This window comes from Pseudophryne corroboree, chromosome 1, assembly GCF_028390025.1.
Source record: "Pseudophryne corroboree isolate aPseCor3 chromosome 1, aPseCor3.hap2, whole genome shotgun sequence".
Lineage (NCBI taxonomy): Eukaryota > Metazoa > Chordata > Amphibia > Anura > Myobatrachidae > Pseudophryne > Pseudophryne corroboree.
The window spans coordinates 594,707,669-594,730,127 of NC_086444.1; positions in this window are offsets into that span (position 1 = coordinate 594,707,669).

The window sequence follows — 22,459 nt, forward strand, 5'->3', positions numbered from 1 at the left end:
GATACATCTTGCAAAAAATAAGATTTTACTCACCGGTAAATCTATTTCTCGTAGTCCGTAGTGGATGCTGGGAACTCCGTAAGGACCATGGGGAATAGCGGCTCCGCAGGAGACTGGGCACAACTAAAGAAAGCTTTAGGTCACCTGGTGTGCACTGGCTCCTCCCACTATGACCCTCCTCCAAGCCTCAGTTAGGACACTGTGCCCGGACGAGCTGACATAATAAGGAAGGATTTTGAATCCCGGGTAAGACTCATACCAGCCACACCAATCACACCGTATAACTCGTGATACCATATCCAGTTAACAGTATGAATATAACTGAGCCTCTCAACAGATGGCTCAACAATAACCCTTTAGTTAGGCAATAACTATATACAAGTATTGCAGACAATCCGCACTTGGGATGGGCGCCCAGCATCCACTACGGACTACGAGAAATAGATTTACCGGTGAGTAAAATCTTATTTTCTCTGACGTCCTAGTGGATGCTGGGAACTCCGTAAGGACCATGGGGATTATACCAAAGCTCCCAAACGGGCGGGAGAGTGCGGATGACTCTGCAGCACCGAATGAGAGAACTCCAGGTCCTCCTCAGCCAGGGTATCAATTTTGTAGAATTTAGCAAACGTGTTTGCCCCTGACCAAGTTGCAGCTCGGCAAAGTTGGAAAGCCGAGACCCCTCGGGCAGCTGCCCAAGATGAGCCCACCTTCCTTGTGGAATGGGCTTTTACAGATTTTGGCTGCGGTAGTCCAGCCGCAGAATGCGCCAGCTGAATTGTGCTACAAATCCAGCGAGCAATAGTCTGCTTAGAAGCAGGAGCACCCAGTTTGCTGGGTGCATACAGGATAAACAGCGAGTCAGTTCTCCTGACTCTAGCCGTCCTGGAAACATAATTTTTCAAGGCCCTGACTACGTCCAGTAACCTGGAATCCTCCAAGTCCCTAGTAGCCGCAGGCACTACAATAGGTTGGTTCAAGTGAAAAGCTGATACCACCTTAGGGAGAAACTGGGGACGAGTCCTCAATTCTGCCCTATCCATATGGAAAATCAGATAAGGACTTTTATATGACAAAGCCGCCAATTCTAATACACGCCTGGCCGAAGCCAAGGCCAATAACATGACCACTTTCCGCGTGAGATATTTTAGATCCACGGTTTTTAGTGGCTCACACCAATGTGATTTTAAGAAACTCAACACCACGTTGAGAACCCAAGGTGCCACTGGAGGCACAACCGGGGGCTGAATATGCAGCACTCCTTTTACAATGTCTGAACTTCAGGTACTGAAGCAAGTTCTTTCTGGAAGAAAATCGACAGAGCCGAGATCTGTACCTTAATGGAGCCTAATTTTAGGCCCATAGACACTCCTGCTTGTAGGAAATGCAGAAATCGACCTAGTTGAAATTCCTCTGTTGGGGCCTTTTTTTTTTGGCCTCACACCAAGCAACATATTTTCGCCATATGCGGTGATAATGTTTTGCAGTTACATCTTTCCTGGCTTGAATCAGCGTAGGAATGACTTCCTCCGGAATGCCCTTTTCCTTTAGGATCCGGCGTTCAACCGCCATGCCGTCAAAACGTAGCCGCGGTAAGTCTTGGAACAGACAGGGCCCCTGCTGCCGCAGGTCCTGTCTGAGCGGCAGAGGCCATGGGTCCTCTGATATAATTTCTTGAAGTTCTGGGTACCAAGCTCTTCTTGGCCAATCCGGAACCACGAGTATCGTTCTTACTCCTCGCCTTCCTATTATTCTCAGTACCTTTTGTATGAGAGGCAGAGGGGGGAACACATAAACCGACTGGTACACCCACGGTGTTACCAGAGCGTCCACAGCTATCGCCTGATGGTCCCTTGACCTGGCGCAATATCTTTTATAGCTTTTTGTTGAGGCGGGACGCCATCATGTCCACCTGTGGCCTTTCCCAATGGTGTACAATCCTTTGGAAGACTTCTGGATGAAATCCCCACTCTCCCGGGTGGAGGTCGTGTCTGCTGAGAAGATCTTCTTCCCAGTCGTCCACTCCGGGAATGAACACTGCTGACAGTGTTAACCCATGATTTTCCGCCCATCGGAGAATCCTTGTGGCTTCTGCCATCGCCATCCTGCTTCTTGTGCCGCCCCGTTGGTTTACATGGGCGACTGCCGTGATGTTGTCTGATTGGATCAGTACCGGCTGGTTTTGAAGCAGAGGCCTTGCCTGACTCAGGGCATTGTAAATGGCCCTCAGTTCCAGGATATTTATGTGTAGGGAAGTCACCTGACTTGACCAAAGTCCCTGGAAGTTTCTTTCGTGTGTGACTGCCCCCCAGCCTCAAAGGCTGGCATCCATGGTCACTAGGACCTAGTCCTGTATGCCGAACCTGCGGCCCTCTTGAAGATGGGCACTCTGCAGCCACCACAGTAGAGATACCCTGGTCCTTGAAGACAGGGTTATCAGCCGATGCATCTGAAGATGTGATCCGGACCACTTGTCCAACAGGTCCCACTGAAAAGTTCTTGCATGGAACCTACCGAATGGGATTGCTTCGTAGGAAGCTACCATTTTTCCCAGGACTCGCGTGCAATGATGCACCGATACCTGTTTTGGCTTCAGGAGGTCTCTGACTAGAGATGACAGCTCCTTGGCTTTCTCCTCCGGGAGAAACACTTATTTCTGTTCTGTGTCCAGAACCATCCCCAGGAACAGTAGACGTGTCGTAGGAACCAGCTGTGACTTTGGACTGTTTAGAATCCAACCGTGCTGTTGTAGCACTTTCCAAAATAGTGCTACCCCGACTAGCAACTGCTCCTTGGACCTTGCCCTTATAAGGAGATTGTCCAAGTACGGGATAATTAAAACTCCCTTTTTTCGAAGGAGTATCATCATTTCGGCCATTACCTTGGTAAACACCCTCGGTGCCATGTACAGTCCAAACGGCAGTGTCTGGACTTGGTAATGGTAATCCTGTACCACAAATCTGAGGTACTCCTGGCGAGGATGGTAAATGGGGACATGCAGGTAAGCATCCTTGATGTCCCGGGATCCCATGTAATCCCCCTCGTCCAGGCTTGCAATAACCGCCCTGAGCGATTCCATCTTGAACTTGAATTTTTTTATGTATGTGTTCAAGGATTTTAAATATAAAATGGGTCACACCGAACCATGCGGTTTCGGTACCCCAAACCGTGTGGAATAGTAACCCCGTCCTTGTTGAAGTAGGGGCACCTTGAGTATTACCTGCTGGGAATACAGCTTATTAATTGCCTCTAGCGCAGCCTCCCTGCCTGAGGGAGTTGTCGGCAAGGCATATTTGAGGAAACGGCGGGGGGGGAGACATCTCGAATTCCAGCTTGTACCATTGAAATACTACTTGAATGAAACAGGGATCCACCTGTGAGCGAGCCCACTGATCGCTGAAATTTTTGAGACGGCCCCCCACCGTACCTGGCTACACCTGTGGAGCCCCCGCGTCATGCTGTGGACTCAGAGGAAGCGAGAGAAGAATTTTGATTCTGGGAACAGGCTGACTGGTGCAGCTTTTTCCCTCTTCCCATGTCTCTGTACAGAAAGGAAGCGCCTTTGACCCGCTTGCTTTTCTGAAGCCGAAAAGACTGTACCTGATAATACAGTGCTTTCTTAGTCTGTGAGGAAACCTGAGGTAAAAATATTTCTTCCCAGCTGTTGCTGTGGATACGAGGTCCCAGAGACCATCCCCAAATAATTCCTCACCCTTATAAGGCAGAATCTCTATGCGCCTTTTAAAGTCAGCATCACCTGTCCAGTGACAGGTCTCTAATACCCTCCTGACAGAATGGACATTACATTCATTTTGGATGCCAGCCGGCAAAATATCCCTCTGTGCATCCCTCATATATAAGACGACGTCTTTAATATGTTCTTATGTTTGACAGGGTCACCGACCACGCTGCAGCAGCACGATCTGCAGGTCTCAGTCTAGTACCTGAGTGTGTAAATACAGACTTCAGGATAGCCTCCTGCTTTTTATCAACAGGTACCTTCAAAGTGGCCGTTCCTAAAACGGCAGTGCCACCTTTTTTGACAACCGTGTGAGCGCCTTATCCACCCTAGGGGATATCTCCCAGCGTAACTTATCCTCTGGCGGGAAAGGGTACGCCATCAGTAACTTTTTAGAAATTACCAGTTTCTTATCGGGGGGAACCCACGCTTTTCACACACTTCATTCATTCATCTGATGGGGGAACAAAACACTGCCTGCTTTTTCTCCCCAACATAAAAAACCCATTTTTAGAGGGTTAATGTCAGAAATGTGTAACACATTTTTTTTTTTTTTTTTTTATTGCCGGGATCAAGTCACGGATGTTCCTAGTGGATTGTGTATATGTCTCAACCTTGTCGACACTGGAGTCAGACTCCGTGTCGACATCTGTGTCTGCCATCTGAGTGAGCGGGCGTTTTTGAGCCCCTGATGGCCTTTGAGACGCCTGGGCAGGCGCGGGCTGAGAAGCCGGCTGTCCCACAGCTGTTACGTCATCCACCCTTTTATGTAAGAGTTGACACTGTCGGTTTATACCTTTCACCTAACCATCCACTCTGGTGTCGGCCCCACAGGGGGCGACATCACATTTATCGGCATCTGCTCCGTCACCATATAAGCCTCCTCATTAAACATGTCGACACAGCCGTACCGACACACCGCGCACACACAGGGAATGCTCTGACTGAGGACAGGACCCCACAAAGCCCTTTGGGGAGACAGAGAGAGAGTATGCCAGCACACGCCAGAGCGCTATATAATGTGGGGATTAACACTATAACTGAGTGAAATTTCCCCAATAGCTGCTTGTATATATAATATTGCGCCTAAATTTAGTGCCCCCCCTCTCTTTTTAACCCTTTGAGCCTGAAAACTACAGGGGAGAGCCTGGGGAGCTTTCTTCCAGCTGCACTGTGAAGAGAAAATGGCGCCAGTGTGTCTGAGGGAGATAGCTCCGCCCCTTTTTTGCTGACTTTTCTCCCGCTTTTTTCTGGATTCTGGCAGGGGTATTTACCACATATATAGCCTCTGGGGCTATATATTGTGGTATTTTTGCCAGCCAAGGTGTTTTTATTGCTGCTCAGGGTGCCCCCCCCAAGCGCCCTGCACCCTCAGTGACCGGAGTGTGAAGTGTGTATGAGGAGCAATGGCGCACAGCTGCAGTGCTGTGCGCTACCTTGGTGAAGACTGATGTCTTCTGCCGCCGATTTTCCGGACCTCTTCTTGCTTCTGGCTCTGTAAGGGGGACGGCGGCGCGGCTCTGGGACCGAACACCAAGGCTGGGCCTGCGGTCGATCCCTCTGGAGCTAATGGTGTCCAGTAGCCTAAGAAGCCCAAGCTGGCTGCAAGCAGGCAGGTTCGCTTCTTCTCCCCTTAGTCCCTCGCTGCAGTGAGCCTGTTGCCAGCAGGTCTCACTGAAAATAAAAAACCTAATTCTATACTTTCTTTCTAGAAGCTCAGGAGAGCCCCTAGTGTGCATCCAACCTCGGCCAGGCACAAAATCTAACTGAGGCTTGGAGGAGGGTCATAGTGGGAGGAGCCAGTGCACACCAGGTGACCTAAAGCTTTCTTTAGTTGTGCCCAGTCTCCTGCGGAGCCGCTATTCCCCATGGTCCTTACGGAGTTCCCAGCATCCACTAGGACGTCAGAGAAATTAGGGTTAATACATTGTTTTTGCATACTACTATCATTTACGGATATACCATTGACTGTAGCCATCTCTTCCCCTTCGGCCTGTGTCGACACTGGTGTGTTTGTGTTCTCATTCCCGCTAAGTTTTGAACCTGTTTTGCAAATTTGTTCTCTTTGCATATCCCCCTCCTGTTGCCATAATTTTAAATAATCATTATGTCTAATCCTTTGTTTTCTGGATTTAAGAAGACATATTCTACTGCTTACATTCTGCAGTACCTCTGGTTCAAAGCTGCCCACCCTAGGGAATGGTTCCTTATCATTGTTAGTCATACATACCCACTCATTGCATAAAACTTCTGTGTGTGAACCACACATGATAAACCTTGCTGAGCCTTTTGGCCACAATTCTACCTGAACCCTGTCTAAACGTCTCTTACTTGAGCAACTGGCGCCCATATTTGTGGGTCTCTTCTAATAATTTTAAAAAATTCCCACAAACACCAAAATACTCAATATAAGTAGACGGTGGAAGTATACCCGAGCGCCTTCCACTCGCTCTCGCCCATGCTGGCCAGTACAACGATACACTGTTGGTAGCGGATCGCAATGTACCCAACTTAGGGCTCCTATCAGACCTTACACCGTAATTTCTTTCGGTGGAAGTTCTGTTTGGAATATTTTCCCGAGAGGCAGTGAAAATTTCCTTTTCGGTATCTTTCAACTGGAATTGTTTGTAGGGTGAAAAACAGAGAAATTAGATAACTATCTTTCACCCTTTCCAGTGAAGCCCACCAGGGAGATTTCCCGAAGTTATCAAAGAAAAAACCCTTTGTCTATACAATCACGTCTGCGTTTGCTCTTCCACAGCGCATATAACACAATAATATCACGTTGCGCTGTGCAGAACAAACGGACATGTGATGCAATAGCACAGCCTATAGATACTAGTTATCTATATGCCCTACGATTGCTGTAGACCACCTAGCCTAGACCACTTCAGACCACTAAGAGTTGTATGGGATACCACTCAGTCCACTAAGACCACCTAGTTAATAACGCAGGGTTGCGAACCCTACGCCACCGGGCCTCTACTAACCCAGTGTGTCCACCTAGACCACCTAGCTTAGACCACCTAGACCACTTCAGTTCTTGGGTTCAGTATCCACTCACTCCTGCATTCGCTCACTCAAATACACTTTATTTTTCTGTACAGAAAATTAGGATTTATTCAAGTTGGCAGCTTTACCCCCAGAGGCAATTTAAAAAAAATTATTTATACTAAATTTTGTTTTTAGACTAAATTTCTTTAGAAACCGGGTGGTTTGGTGCTATTGTAGTTAGAGATGAGCGGGTTCGGTTTCTCTGAATCCGAACCCGCACGAACTTCATGTTTTTTTTCACGGGTCCGAGCGACTCGGATCTTCCCGCCTTGCTCGGTTAACCCGAGCGCGCCCGAACGTCATCATGACGCTGTCGGATTCTCGCGAGACTCGGATTCTATATAAGGAGCCGCGCGTCGCCGCCATTTTCACACGTGCATTGAGATTGATAGGGAGAGGACGTGGCTGGCGTCCTCTCCATTTAGATTAGGAGAGAGAGAGAGAGATTGACCTGAGGCTGATACTGTAGAAGAGAGTGCAGAGTTTAGTGACTGACCACAGTGACCACCAGCAGTGCAGTTGTTTTATTTAATATATCCGTTCTCTGCCTGAAAAAAACGGTACACACAGTGACTCAGTCACATACCATATCTGTGTGCACTGCTCAGCCCAGTGTGCTGCATGCCTGCATCATCTATGTATATATTATATATCTGACTGTGCTCAGCTCACACAGCTTATAATTGTGGGGGAGACTGGGGAGCACTGCAGTGCCAGTTATAGGTTATAGCAGGAGCCAGGAGTACAAGACAGTCACATACCATATCTGTGTGCACTGCTCAGCCCAGTGTGCTGCATCATCTATGTATATATTATATATCTGACTGTGCTCAGCTCACACAGCTTATAATTGTGGGGGAGACTGGGGAGCACTGCAGTGCCAGTTATAGGTTATAGCAGGAGCCAGGAGTACATATTATATTAAAATTAAACAGTGCACACTTTTGCTGCAGGAGTGCCACTGCCAGTGTGACTGACCAGTGACCTGACCACACTGACCACCAGTATAGTTAGTAGTATACTATATTGTGATTGCCTGAAAAAGTTAAACACTCGTCGTGTGACTTCACTTGTGTGGTGTTTTTTTTTTTTATTCTATAAAAAACTCATTCTGCTGACAGACAGTGTCCAGCAGGTCCGTCATTATATAATATATATACCTGTCCGGCTGCAGTAGTGATATATATATATTTTTTATATCATTATTTATCATCCAGTCGCAGCAGACACAGTACGGTAGTTCACGGCTGTAGCTACCTCTGTGTCGGCACTCGGCAGTCCATCCATAATTGTATACCACCTACCCGTGGTTTTTTTTTCTTTCTTCTTTATACATACATACTACTACATCTCTTTATCAACCAGTCTATATTAGCAGCAGACACAGTACAGTACGGTAGTTCACGGCTGTGGCTACCTCTGTGTCGGCACTCGGCAGTCCGTCCATAATTGTATACCACCTAACCGTGGTTTTTTTTTCTTTCTTCTTTATACATACATACTACGACATCTCTTTATCAACCAGTCTATATTAGCAGCAGACACAGTACAGTACGGTAGTTCACGGCTGTGGCTACCTCTGTGTCGGCACTCGGCAGTCCGTCCATAATTGTATACCACCTAACCGTGGTTTTTTTTTTCTTTCTTCTTCATACATACATACTACGACATCTCTTTATCAACCAGTCTATATTAGCAGCAGACACAGTACAGTACGGTAGTTCATGGCTGTGGCTACCTCTGTGTCGGCACTCGGCAGTCCGTCCATAATTGTATACCACCTAACCGTGGTTTTTTTTTCTTTCTTCTTCATACATACATACATACTACAACATCTCTTTATCAACCAGTCTATATTAGCAGCAGACACAGTACAGTACGGTAGTTCACGGCTGTGGCTACCTCTGTGTCGGCACTCGGCAGTCCGTCCATAATTGTATACCACCTACCCGTGGTTTTTTTTTCTTTCTTCTTCATACATACATACTACGACATCTCTTTATCAACCAGTCTATATTAGCAGCAGACACAGTACAGTACGGTAGTTCACGGCTGTGGCTACCTCTGTGTCGGCACTCGGCAGTCCGTCCATAATTGTATACCACCTAACCGTGGTTTTTTTTTCTTTCTTCTTCATACATACATACTACGACATCTCTTTATCAACCAGTCTATATTAGCAGCAGACACAGTACGGTAGTTCACGGCTGTAGCTACCTCTGTGTCGGCACTCGGCAGTCCGTCCATAATTGTATACTAGTATCCATCCATCTCCATTGTTTACCTGAGGTGCCTTTTAGTTGTGCCTATTAAAATATGGAGAACAAAAATGTTGAGGTTCCAAAATTAGGGAAAGATCAAGATCCACTTCCACCTCGTGCTGAAGCTGCTGCCACTAGTCATGGCCGAGACGATGAAATGCCAGCAACGTCGTCTGCCAAGGCCGATGCCCAATGTCATAGTACAGAGCATGTCAAATCCAAAACACCAAATATCAGTAAAAAAAGGACGCCAAAACCTAAAATAAAATTGTCGGAGGAGAAGCGTAAACTTGCCAATATGCCATTTACCACACGGAGTGGCAAGGAACGGCTGAGGCCCTGGCCTATGTTCATGGCTAGTGGTTCAGCTTCACATGAGGATGGAGGCACTCAGCCTCTCGCTAGAAAAATGAAAAGACTCAAGCTGGCAAAAGCAGTAGCACCGCAAAGAACTGTGCGTTCTTCGAAATCCCAAATCCACAAGGAGAGTCCAATTGTGTCGGTTGCGATGCCTGACCTTCCCAACACTGGACGTGAAGAGCATGCGCCTTCCACCATTTGCACGCCCCCTGCAAGTGCTGGAAGGAGCACCCGCAGTCCAGTTCCTGATAGTCAGATTGAAGATGTCAGTGTTGAAGTACACCAGGATGAGGAGGATATGGGTGTTGCTGGCGCTGGGGAGGAAATTGACAAGGAGGATTCTGATGGTGAGGTGGTTTGTTTAAGTCAGGCACCCGGGGAGACACCTGTTGTCCGTGGGAGGAATATGGCCGTTGACATGCCTGGTGAAAATACCAAAAAAATCAGCTCTTCGGTGTGGAACTATTTCAACAGAAATGCGGACAACAGGTGTCAAGCCGTGTGTTCCCTTTGTCAAGCTGTAATAAGTAGGGGTAAGGACGTTAACCACCTCGGAACATCCTCCCATATACATCACCTGCAGCGCATTCATAATAAGTCAGTGACAAGTTCAAAAACTTTGGGTGACAGCGGAAGCAGTCCACTGACCAGTAAATCCCTTCCTCTTGTAACCAAGCTCACGCAAACCACCCCACCAACTCCCTCAGTGTCAATTTCCTCCTTCCCCAGGAATGCCAATAGTCCTGCAGGCAATGTCACTGGCAATTCTGACGAGTCCTCTCCTGCCTGGCATTCCTCCGATGCATCCTTGCGTGTAACGCCTACTGCTGCTGGCGCTGCTGTTGTTGCTGCTGGGAGTCGATGGTCATCCCAGAGGGGAAGTCGTAAGCCCACTTGTACTACTTCCAGTAAGCAATTGACTGTTCAACAGTCCTTTGCGAGGAAGATGAAATATCACAGCAGTCATCCTGCTGCAAAGCGGATAACTGAGGCCTTGACAACTATGTTGGTGTTAGACGTGCGTCCGGTATCCGCCGTTAGTTCACAGGGAACTAGACAATTTATTGAGGCAGTGTGCCCCCATTACCAAATACCATCTAGGTTCCACTTCTCTAGGCAGGCGATACCGAGAATGTACACGGACGTCAGAAAAAGACTCACCAGTGTCCTAAAAAATGCAGTTGTACCCAATGTCCACTTAACCACGGACATGTGGACAAGTGGAGCAGGGCAGGGTCAGGACTATATGACTGTGACAGCCCACTGGGTAGATGTATGGACTCCCGCCGCAAGAACAGCAGCGGCGGCACCAGTAGCAGCATCTCGCAAACACCAACTCTTTCCTAGGCAGGCTACGCTTTGTATCACCGGTTTCCAGAATACGCACACAGCTGAAAACCTCTTACGGCAACTGAGGAAGATCATCGCGGAATGGCTTACCCCAATTGGACTCTCCTGTGGATTTGTGGCATCGGACAACGCCAGCAATATTGTGTGTGCCTTAAATATGGGCAAATTCCAGCACGTCCCATGTTTTGCACATACCTTGAATTTGGTGGTGCAGAATTATTTAAAAAACGACAGGGGCGTGCAAGAGATGCTGTCGGTGGCCAGAAAAATTGCGGGACACTTTCGGCGTACAGGCACCACGTACAGAAGACTGGAGCACCACCAAAAACTACTGAACCTGCCCTGCCATCATCTGAAGCAAGAAGTGGTAACGAGGTGGAATTCAACCCTCTATATGCTTCAGAGGTTGGAGGAGCAGCAAAAGGCCATTCAAGCCTATACAATTGAGCACGATATAGGAGGTGGAATGCACCTGTCTCAAGCGCAGTGGAGAATGATTTCAACGTTGTGCAAGGTTCTGATGCCCTTTGAACTTGCCACACGTGAAGTCAGTTCAGACACTGCCAGCCTGAGTCAGGTCATTCCCCTCCCTCATCAGGCTTTTGCAGAAGAAGCTGGAGACATTGAAGGAGGAGCTAACACGGAGCGATTCCGCTAGGCATGTGGGACTTGTGGATGGAGCCCTTAATTCGCTTAACAAGGATTCACGGGTGGTCAATCTGTTGAAATCAGAGCACTACATTTTGGCCACCGTGCTCGATCCTAGATTTAAAGCCTACCTTGGATCTCTCTTTCCGGCAGACACAAGTCTGCTGGGGTTGAAAGACCTGCTGGTGAGAAAATTGTCAAGTCAAGCGGAACGCGACCTGTCAACATCTCCTCCTTCACATTCTCCCGCAACTGGGGGTGCGAGGAAAAGGCTCAGAATTCCGAGCCCACCCGCTGGCGGTGATGCAGGGCAGTCTGGAGCGACTGCTGATGCTGACATCTGGTCCGGACTGAAGGACCTGACAACGATTACGGACATGTCGTCTACTGTCACTGCATATGATTCTCTCACCATTGAAAGAATGGTGGAGGATTATATGAGTGACCGCATCCAAGTAGGCACGTCACACAGTCCATACTTATACTGGCAGGAAAAAGAGGCAATTTGGAGGCCATTGCACAAACTGGCTTTATTCTACCTAAGTTGCCCTCCCACAAGTGTGTACTCCGAAAGAGTGTTTAGTGCCGCCGCTCACCTTGTCAGCAATCGGCGTACGAGGTTACATCCAGAAAATGTGGAGAAGATGATGTTCATTAAAATGAATTATAATCAATTCCTCCGCGGAGACATTGACCAGCAGCAATTGCCTCCACAAAGTACACAGGGAGCTGAGATGGTGGATTCCAGTGGGGACGAATTGATAATCTGTGAGGAGGGGGATGTACACGGTGATATATCGGAGGGTGATGATGAGGTGGACATCTTGCCTCTGTAGAGCCAGTTTGTGCAAGGAGAGATTAATTGCTTCTTTTTTGGGGGGGGGTCCAAACCAACCCGTCATATCAGTCACAGTCGTGTGGCAGACCCTGTCACTGAAATGATGGGTTGGTTAAAGTGTGCATGTCCTGTTTTGTTTATACAACATAAGGGTGGGTGGGAGGGCCCAAGGACAATTCCATCTTGCACCTCTTTTTTCTTTTATTTTTCTTTGCGTCATGTGCTGTTTGGGGAGGGTTTTTTGGAAGGGACATCCTGCGTGACACTGCAGTGCCACTCCTAAATGGGCCCGGTGTTTGTGTCGGCCACTAGGGTCGCTAATCTTACTCACACAGTCAGCTACCTCATTGCGCCTCTTTTTTTCTTTGCGTCATGTGCTGATTGGGGAGGGTTTTTTGGAAGGGACATCCTGCGTGACACTGCAGTGCCACTCCTAAATGGGCCCGGTGTTTGTGTCGGCCACTAGGGTCGCTAATCTTACTCACACAGTCAGCTACCTCATTGCGCCTCTTTTTTTCTTTGCGTCATGTGCTGATTGGGGAGGGTTTTTTGGAAGGGACATCCTGCGTGACACTGCAGTGCCACTCCTAAATGGGCCCGGTGTTTGTGTCGGCCACTAGGGTCGCTAATCTTACTCACACAGTCAGCTACCTCATTGCGCCTCTTTTTTTCTTTGCGTCATGTGCTGATTGGGGAGGGTTTTTTGGAAGGGACATCCTGCGTGACACTGCAGTGCCACTCCTAAATGGGCCCGGTGTTTGTGTCGGCCACTAGGGTCGCTTATCTTACTCACACAGTCAGCTACCTCATTGCGCCTCTTTTTTTCTTTGCGTCATGTGCTGATTGGGGAGGGTTTTTTGGAAGGGACATCCTGCGTGACACTGCAGTGCCACTCCTAGATGGGCCAGGTGTTTGTGTCGGCCACTAGTGTCGCTTAGCTTAGTCATCCAGCGACCTTGGTGCAAATTTTAGGACTAAAAATAATATTGTGAGGTGTGAGGTATTCAGAATAGACTGAAAATGAGTGGAAATTATGGTTTTTGAGGTTAATAATAATATGGGATCAAAATGACCCCCAAATTCTATGATTTAAGCTGTTTTTTAGTGTTTTTTTTAAAAAACACCCGAATCCAAAACACACCCGAATCCGACAAAAAAAATTCGGTGAGGTTTTGCCAAAACGCGGTCGAACCCAAAACACGGCCGCGGAACCGAACCCAAAACCAAAACACAAAACCCGAAAAATTTCAGGCGCTCATCTCTAATTGTAGTGTGACTACTGTCCCACCTTTAAACTAAACGAACCTATCGTGTGGTTTTATTATGCGCGCACAACCTTACGCAAGCTTGCGTAATTACGCAACCGTGCGTACCTCTATGCCACGTATGCGGCCTTGTGCTACGTGCACGTTTTTGTACGCTGTCCTCATGTTCCGTACCACGTATACCAATGTGCGTACGCAATAAAACAGATCACACAACTTCTATAAATGTGAGCAATAAAACTACTATTGCCCACTAAACACAACACAGTTTCTTTCTGTATAAACCTTTACAACTAGGCCAGACTGTGTTTGTGCTTTACGCTTACTTCCTTAAATATATATATATTTTTTTAACTATATAGCAACAAATATCTCCGGTTTCACACAAGTCTAAATGAATCTAGCAATCTGAATGTTATGGCAACAATGTGAGAGAGTATGCAAAAGAGTATGGGTGCTGTGTACGGTTTTGGCGCCAAAAAGAAATTCACAGATTTTAAATAGCTTTTTTTCTGTTGTACTACGGGTTCTACCAGCACCTCTACAAACCATACAGAGCAGACGCCATCTAATCAGCATACAAGTAGGGTTTTCAGTGTCTCCAACGACCACGAAAGGGTTACGAAGGATACTGTCCTGTCCACCCTTTGCTGATAGATAAAGTCTGCTGTGACCTGTTAGGTAGTAAGAATGTGGAAACCCGGACGAGCTCCCAATTGATAATGCTGAAATATCCTTAGGAAAGAAAGCTATACCTTAAACACACCTTAAATACACTTTACCATGGAGCCGCTGTGGCCGCTGTACTTAATACACATTCTACGTACTTTGCACTCTATTAGCGTACAAAGTCCCGTGCTTTGTACGGACTTAGCGTACAAACGCCGCGCTGATGGTACAAAGTACTCACAGCGCGTACACACCCAGAGATACACTTTAAACCTTTTACAGCAATGCAATGCAATGATAATACACTTAAAACCTTAGCAGGGCAATGAAGACACGACACCAGATTGTAATTAAACCACTGGGTTCCGACACCACAGGGTATTATTGCTAAAAGGGGGATTACAATACAAACAGTACAATATAATATAACAGAGTAAATGGCTACATTCAATGGTACCTACATGAGTAGATTCGCTTGCGCTTCCCGGCCCGGTCCTCGGTCATCTGATAGATAACTTTGTGAGTCTTGTGTCAGACCAGGCCTGCAGCAGCTCTCTTTATACAATTCTTTCAAAAAGCAATACAATAGATACTGTAATCTCTTTGTCCATTGGACACAGGAATGCACATTTACAGTACAGGAGAGGTCATAGGTCAGTTTGAATAGGTAGGCGATGTCTTTTCCAACTGCTCTTGTGGGTGGTCTCCTCTGGATTCCCGCCGCATACATAATGTACAGTAAATACAGTTTATATCTATATTCTGCTCCTGCACATAACTATCCGCAGGAACATGCAATCTTTCTCAAACCAACACCGGAATTTAACCCTTAAAATACCCTTCAGCTGGATACCAAACACCACCTTATGACCTTGTTCTGTCCCCTCCTATTCTGTAAAGGTGAATCCCTTTGTTCTGTTACCATTTAAACTGTTGTTACTTTCTGATGTGATGCAGGGATACTATGTGTACATTGTGCACTATTTGGATTAAATATGTAATGTGTTTTGATAGCCTTCCGTGCGTTCACAAACTCTACCGTAAATACTCATACCACGTGCTAATGCGCAGGACCGCGGGAGCAACCATATGCAAATTGCGGATATGCGCACGCACGACAGAACAAGTGCACGCAGGGAGGCCATCAGTGTGTAGTTTGTACGTGATGTGTGTACTGCAATATTTTTCGACTTTGACACCTGCCCCCAGCCACCAGTGATTGGACATAGGGTAGCAATGTAATTGGCCGGCCATGCTGCAAGCAGCACTGATTGTGTCCCGCTTCCCAATCGAGCCCCGCTCACTCAAGTTCTCCGTGCTGTCCAGCATCCCAAGCTACTGAGGGGCAGATTTATTAAGCCTGGTGAAGTGATAAAGTTGAAGGTGATAAAGCACCAGCTAATCAGCTTCTAACTTCCATGTTACAGGCTGGGTTTGAAAAATGACAGTTAGTAGCTGATTGGCTGGTGCTTTATCACCTTCCATTTTATCACTTCACCAGGCTTAATAAATCTGCCCCTGAGTACCTATATCTATCCTACTGACAGGGCCGGACTGGCCATCTGGCACTTCTGGCACATGCCAGAAGGGCCGATGGCCAGGTGGGCCGATATATCCATCCATTTAGAGTCTTGGCTGGCCTGGCAGCACCGCCTCCTTGGCGGCACTGTGCTGAGCGGACGTGTCATTTGCATAGTGACGTCATGACGCGGCTGCGTCATGACGCAACCGAGCGGCAAGTACGAGTGGTGCGGGCAGGGGGAGCTGAGGGCACAGTGAGACCCCATATGTGAGTCCTGCATCACCACGTCCTGGGCGGGACGGAGCGGGCGGAGTTTCATGTGTGGTCATGACGCGACCGAGCCGGCCAGAGTATGAAACATGCAGGCAAGGGGGGAGCTGAGTGGGCGGAGTTCCATGTTAAGTCGCGCTGGGTATGAATTGAAAGGCGCGCGCGGGCAGGGAGCTGAGCAGCAGGTGCAATGCTCAGATGAAAGTGTCTGCCTGCCTGTGCTCGTGCATCCTGCTCACCATGTGCACCGGCTCCTGCCTCCTCCACTCACCTGCCACAAGCATCCAGTCTGCCTACCTGAGCCCCTGTCCCTGGATCCCGGCAGCAGCACAGCAGACAGACATCTGCAGCATCAGCACTGCAGGGAGAGTGCTGCCCCCCAGCTAGGGTGAGTGCAGGTGTAGACATATCCTTGTTGACTCTCTCTCTCTCTGTCTGTCCTCTCTGCGCTCTCTCTCTATATCCTCACCCCCCTCTCTCTTCCTCTCTCTGTTCATTCTCTCCCCCTCCGTCCCCCGTCCCCTTCACTACTGTGGCATAATTTTAATTAGGGTACTATTGTGTGGTCACGCCCCTACCTAGTGAGACCAAACCCTATTTTTCGATGCGCACTCTCCCCGCCTAGTGTATGGACAGGGACACCAATGCTCTTTATCTACTCAGGGCACAAAAATGTATACTTACAGATCTGCTTCGGTATGCACAGATGTGTCCTCCTCTGTGGTCAACCCCACTGGCGTAACTACTGCCCCCGCAGACCCCGCCGTGGCGTGTAATGGGGATTGTGGTGTGTGGCATAATGTATCACGGACATTGCGGTGTGTGTCATAATGTTTCACAGGCATTACGGTGTGTGGTATACTATAACATGAGCATTGTGGTATGTGGTATAATGTCTCAGGGTCATTGCAGTGTGTGGCATAATGTATAACGGGCATTGCGGTGTGTGGCATAATGTGTCACAGGCATTACGGTGTGTGGCATAATGTATAACGGGCATTGCGGTGTGTGGCATAATGTGTCACAGGCATGACGTTGTATGGTATACTGTGTCACAGGCATAGTGGTATAATGTATCATGGGCATTGCAGTGTGTAGCATAATGTATAACAAGCATTGCGATGCGTGGCGTAATCATGGCATAATATGTCACAGGCATTATGGTATGAGGCATAATGTGTCGGGGGCATTATGGTGTGTGGCATATTGTGCCGGGGGCATTATGGTGTGTGGCATAATGTCTAAGGTCCATTGCAGTATGTGGTATAATGTATACTGGGCATTACTATAAGGAGGAAAAATGACAAATAATATAAGGGGCATGAATCAGGATTATTTTTTTTTCCTGTGGTGGCCAACGTCTGGGCGTGCAGGTTTCAAAACTGGGGTTTAAGGTAGTTTTTCTCTGCAATACCACACCCCATTATGCAAAGCCACACCCATTTCAGCAAGGCCACGCCCCTTTTTGTGGCGCGCCCCGAAGGCGCGCGCAGATTCATCAGTTTTCTAATAGCACTTGTGTGTGGGGGAATGCATTCCCTTTTCTTTTTGTGTGATCTACACCAATGAAGTCTCCACTTTACCTAACAGAACCAACCAAATGTCTGACTTTGGCACATGGAATCCCCTGCTAGATGAGCTTTGTTCTGTGTATTTTAATAGAGAACAATGTACGCTTGTATGTTGTTATATTAATTATATTTGTAAAGCATAGACTAAGTAGGAGGAGTCAGGAATAGTAAGGGGAGGAGTCAGATGCTGACACCGAGGTGGGCCTGTCTGCTTAAAAAATGCCAGGGCCTATTTTTAGTCCCAGTCCGGCCCTGCCTACTGAGTACTGAGTACCTATATATAGTACCTGAGGTGGAGACTCACAGGGAATACTCAGTGTTGTAGAACATCAATCATTGCATATGATGTGTGGTATGTGACTCCAACAGCAGCATCACCATTTGTTCCTATCCTTTTCTTTCTTTACCCTGGTATATCCTTTGATTTGTTTCTATTATTACTCATTGCCATAATAGCTGTTATTCCTTCATTAGGATTATGACAGAATCTAAAATCAATTGACTTAATTGATCTCATTAACACAGATCATCTGTACTGGCCGGGTGAGAAAGGGTTTATGACTTGCAGTGTCTCTACCCCTCTCCATCTCATTTCCTGAGGCAGGACCAGAACATTTTTATCTGGGATCATTCACATCTCCTCAACCAGGGGCAATTATATTCTTAATATTTCCAAATAAATTTTGTTTTATCTGCTGACTAATCAACCTAGTGTTATTCATTCTAGTTATTTAACTACCATTAATGAGTGCGCCCACACAAGAGCCTTCTTCTTTCTCCCTTTTGTTTATACCTATATATATCCCCAGCCAGGGGAATGGAAGCACTCACCAGATTTGTACACAACCGCAGCAGAAAAGTGTTAGGTAATTTTATTCCAAGAATTGTTCATACACAACTGTGTATCAAAGTAAACCAGCCTGTCTGTCTGTTCCCATAAAAGGTACTACTGTGTGCTGTAATGTGAATAACGGATACTACTGTGTGCTGTGTAATGCAAAGACACCTGGGGACTCTCAGCCAACAGCAGCGCTGGGAGCATGAAGATGGTGGCTATGAACCAGGCAGAATGCTGGGCGAACCAGAGTCACCAGGCACAAACTGGGAGAGGGAGCAAACCAGCCAAGACCACTATCAGCGATCATCGTGGTATCCTGCAGCAACCAGACATGGCAGGTAGGTAGAGGAAGATAGGAACATAGCGGGTCATTCCGAGTTGTTCGCTCGCTAGCAGATTTTAGCAGCATTGCACACGCTAGGCCGCCGCCCTCTGGGAGTGTATCTTAGCTTAGCAGAATTGCGAATGAAAGATTAGCAGAATTGCGAATAGAAAATTCTTAGCAGTTTCTGAGTAGCTCGAGACTTACTCCTACACTGCGATCAGCTCAGCCCGTTTCGTTCCTGGTTTGACGTCACAAACACGCCCTGTGTTCGGCCAGCCACTCCCCCGTTTCTCCAGACACTCCCACGTTTTATCCTGGTACGCCTGCGTTTTTCCGCACACTCCCAGAAAACGGTCAGTTTCCGCCCAGAAACACCCACTTCCTGTCAATCACACTCCGATCACTTCAACGATGGAAATTCTTTGTTCGGACGTGAGTAAATCTACTAAGTTTTGTGCTAAAATACTTAGCGCATGCGCACTGCGTACCATGCGCATGCGCATTTTCGCCTTAATCGCTCCGTTGTGAAAATCGGCAACGAGCGAACAACTCGGAATGACCCCCATAGTTAGAGCAGGCATGGAAGCCATCAGCAACTTTATCTTCACAGCAGAGACCAAAAGAAACCCTGGAAGTTTCCAAACAGACTTGCAAGCACAGACTCACTCAATGCCAGCCAAGCCACACTCTCTATAGTTGGGGGAGACATCAAATCTTGGAGAGAGATAAAGTGGAGAGAGTCAAAGTAGCAACTAATCAGCCTCTGTCATTTTAAAGACTCTGCTAGAAAATGATAGAAGCTGATTGGTTGGTACATTATCTCTCTCCAAAATTTCATAAATCTCCCCCACTGTAATTTAAAGTACAGCTGACATACCATAGGTTTACACCTAATGCAGATATTAACAACGTATTTTCACTTAATCATGACTATTCAATTCTACATTTTGCTGGCTTAATGAGACAACTTTCCATCTATAGATTATAAGCAGCTACATATAAACCTTTAGGCATCTCCTCAAAGTACTGATTTATTATTAAATCACTGAAGTAATGTTACATCTTGTCAAATTAATTATTATAATTAGAGATGTGGATTAATGCAGATAAACGTACTGTATGTTCCACAGCTGGTATCACTGCAGCTGCATCCCCAGTTCTATTTCGGCTTATTATAGAGTACTTCGGAAAAACCTCCACATACTATTCGCCAAGATGTCACTTACATAATCTAGATATGCTCAAAATAATAACATTATCATTACAATAAAGAGAAATTTGAAAAACAAAAACAAATGAATAATATTGTTAATGTTCCACTTCATCTGCAAATACTCAAATATATGTTTATAGGCCCTCATTCCGAGTTGTTCGCTCGCAAGGCGATTTTAGCAGAGTTACACACGCTAAGCCGCCGCCTACTGGGAGTGAATCTTAGCTTCTTAAAATTGCGAACGATGTATTCGCAATATTGCGATTACAAACTACTTAGCAGTTTCAGAGTAGCTTCAGACTTACTCGGCATCTGCGATCAGTTCACTGCTTGTCGTTCCTGGTTTGACGTCACAAACACACCCAGCGTTCGCCCAGACACTCCTCCGTTTCTCCAGCCACTCCCGCGTTTTTTCCGGAAACGGTAGCGTTTTTATCCACACGCCCATAAAACGCCGTGTTTCCGCCCAGTAACACCCATTTCCTGTCAATCACATTACGATCGCCGGAGCGAAGAAAAAGCCGTGAGTAAAAAAACTATCTTCATAGCAAAATTACTTGGCGCAGTCGCAGTGCGAACATTGCGCATGCGTACTAAGCAGAAAAACGCTGCGATGCGAAGAAAATTACAGAGCGAACGACTCGGAATGAGGGCCATAGTTTACCAAAAACATCTGAATTCTCACCATTACCAATGTAATTTTGCTTTAACATATTCTTGTAAATCCTGTCTGAATTACCAGTGCTTTCTCCCTACTCTCACAGCCACTCTCAATTCTACCAGTCTATTTTAAAACTGAATTTATGCAGTCTTATGATCTTTACTGTAATAGGCCCTACAATCTGGCCGATACCACTGAAAGATATGAACGATATCATCCATATCTTTCAGTGTGTATGCACCAACGATGAACGATGCATGCAGGGCCGTAACTAGGTGTGTGACGATGTTCCCCAAGCCCGCCCCCCCCCCACACACACACACACAGCCGCAGCTACTGTCAGCAATGCCAGTGATTGCAAAATAAGCGCTATAGAGCATTTTCACATGCGGCGCTACAGGCAGTGAAAAGGAGCGGGTCCTGCAGGATGTGCTGTCTCTCACTGCTCTGTGCGTCTCAGCCAATACGGTTCCTCATTGTCTGTCTCTTCATCCAATCGCTGGCGCCAGCGTCTCCTCTTCCAATCGCCGCCGACAGAGTTTCATCCATCCAGAGGCAGACTCACAACCTCCTGCCCGTCACTCCAAGCCAGGCATGACCGTGCCCAGTGCTTCATCAAAGGCCACCTGAGAGCGGCACCCGGGGGACAGGCTGAGGCCAGGGGACACCTGGCTAAAGTGAGCAGGACAGCAGCACGGGCACATACTGTAGCATATGCCAGGCAGGGCCTGCCCCGTGAGCTGAGCATGTGAGGGATGGAAGGAGTTCGGTCACCTGATTACCCTCATGCAGGGTAGAGGACTCTGTTACCGTGTCAGGACAGGTAAAGGGATGATGAGGGGGACAGGAGCAGGATACATTGGGAGAATTGTAGCAACACTTCTAAATAGTGGAGAAGTTGCCCATAGCTTCTAGCTAGTATTCATCTGGTACATTATGTATGTGATAGGTAGCAATTTGTCCACTTCTCCACTGTCTAGAAGGGTTCATACATCTCTCCCATTGTCATGATGGATTAAGAGTTGAGAGGAGTATTTATGACCGAGATTCTAGTACAGATGAGACTGATGGGACCTTTGGGAATACAGCAACATAAATTATGATGAAAGCAAGTATAACAGGGACTTATGGGGCTGTTATAGGGAAACCTGGGATTGCAGGGACAGGTGAGGCTATGATGGTGACACCATGGAGAACAGGGATAGGTGAGGCTATGATGGTGACACCACAGACTCTACCCATAATATGTGATGGGACCCCCACAGTGCCTATAATACCCTCCATACCCACACACTGATCATTATACATCCTTCATGCCCACACACTGCCCAGCATATGTACACCCCCCACAGTGCCTATAATACCCTCCATACCCAGATGGTACAACCCCACAGTGCCCAGCATAAACACCCCACAGTGCCCATAACACCATCCAAACCGCTCATTATACACCCTTCATGCCCACAGTGCCCATATATATACACCTCCACAGTGCCAATAACACCATCCCAACTGCTATCTACCCTTACCCCCTCCCTACCCCTATCACTGCCCCTAGTATTGCCTGCCCCAAACCCCCTCCTTTACCTCAGTATTACCCAAACTTCTATCTAACCTTGCCCCCCTCCATACCCACAGTACTGCCCGATCCTAATCTCCTTCTTGCCTGCCCTCACCCCCCCATAATATATGATGGGACCCAGAAATAGTGGAGTAGGACCCAAATTTCTTAAAGTGAGGGGTCCCTGGGACCCACAATTATTTTTGCTCCGCGAGATCACTGTGTCAGTACCCACTGTCCAGCGCAGCCACCTCTCTCCTGTCGGCCACCAGAGCCGCCGCCTCTGAAGGGACTCGGACTGCGGTATTCACCCC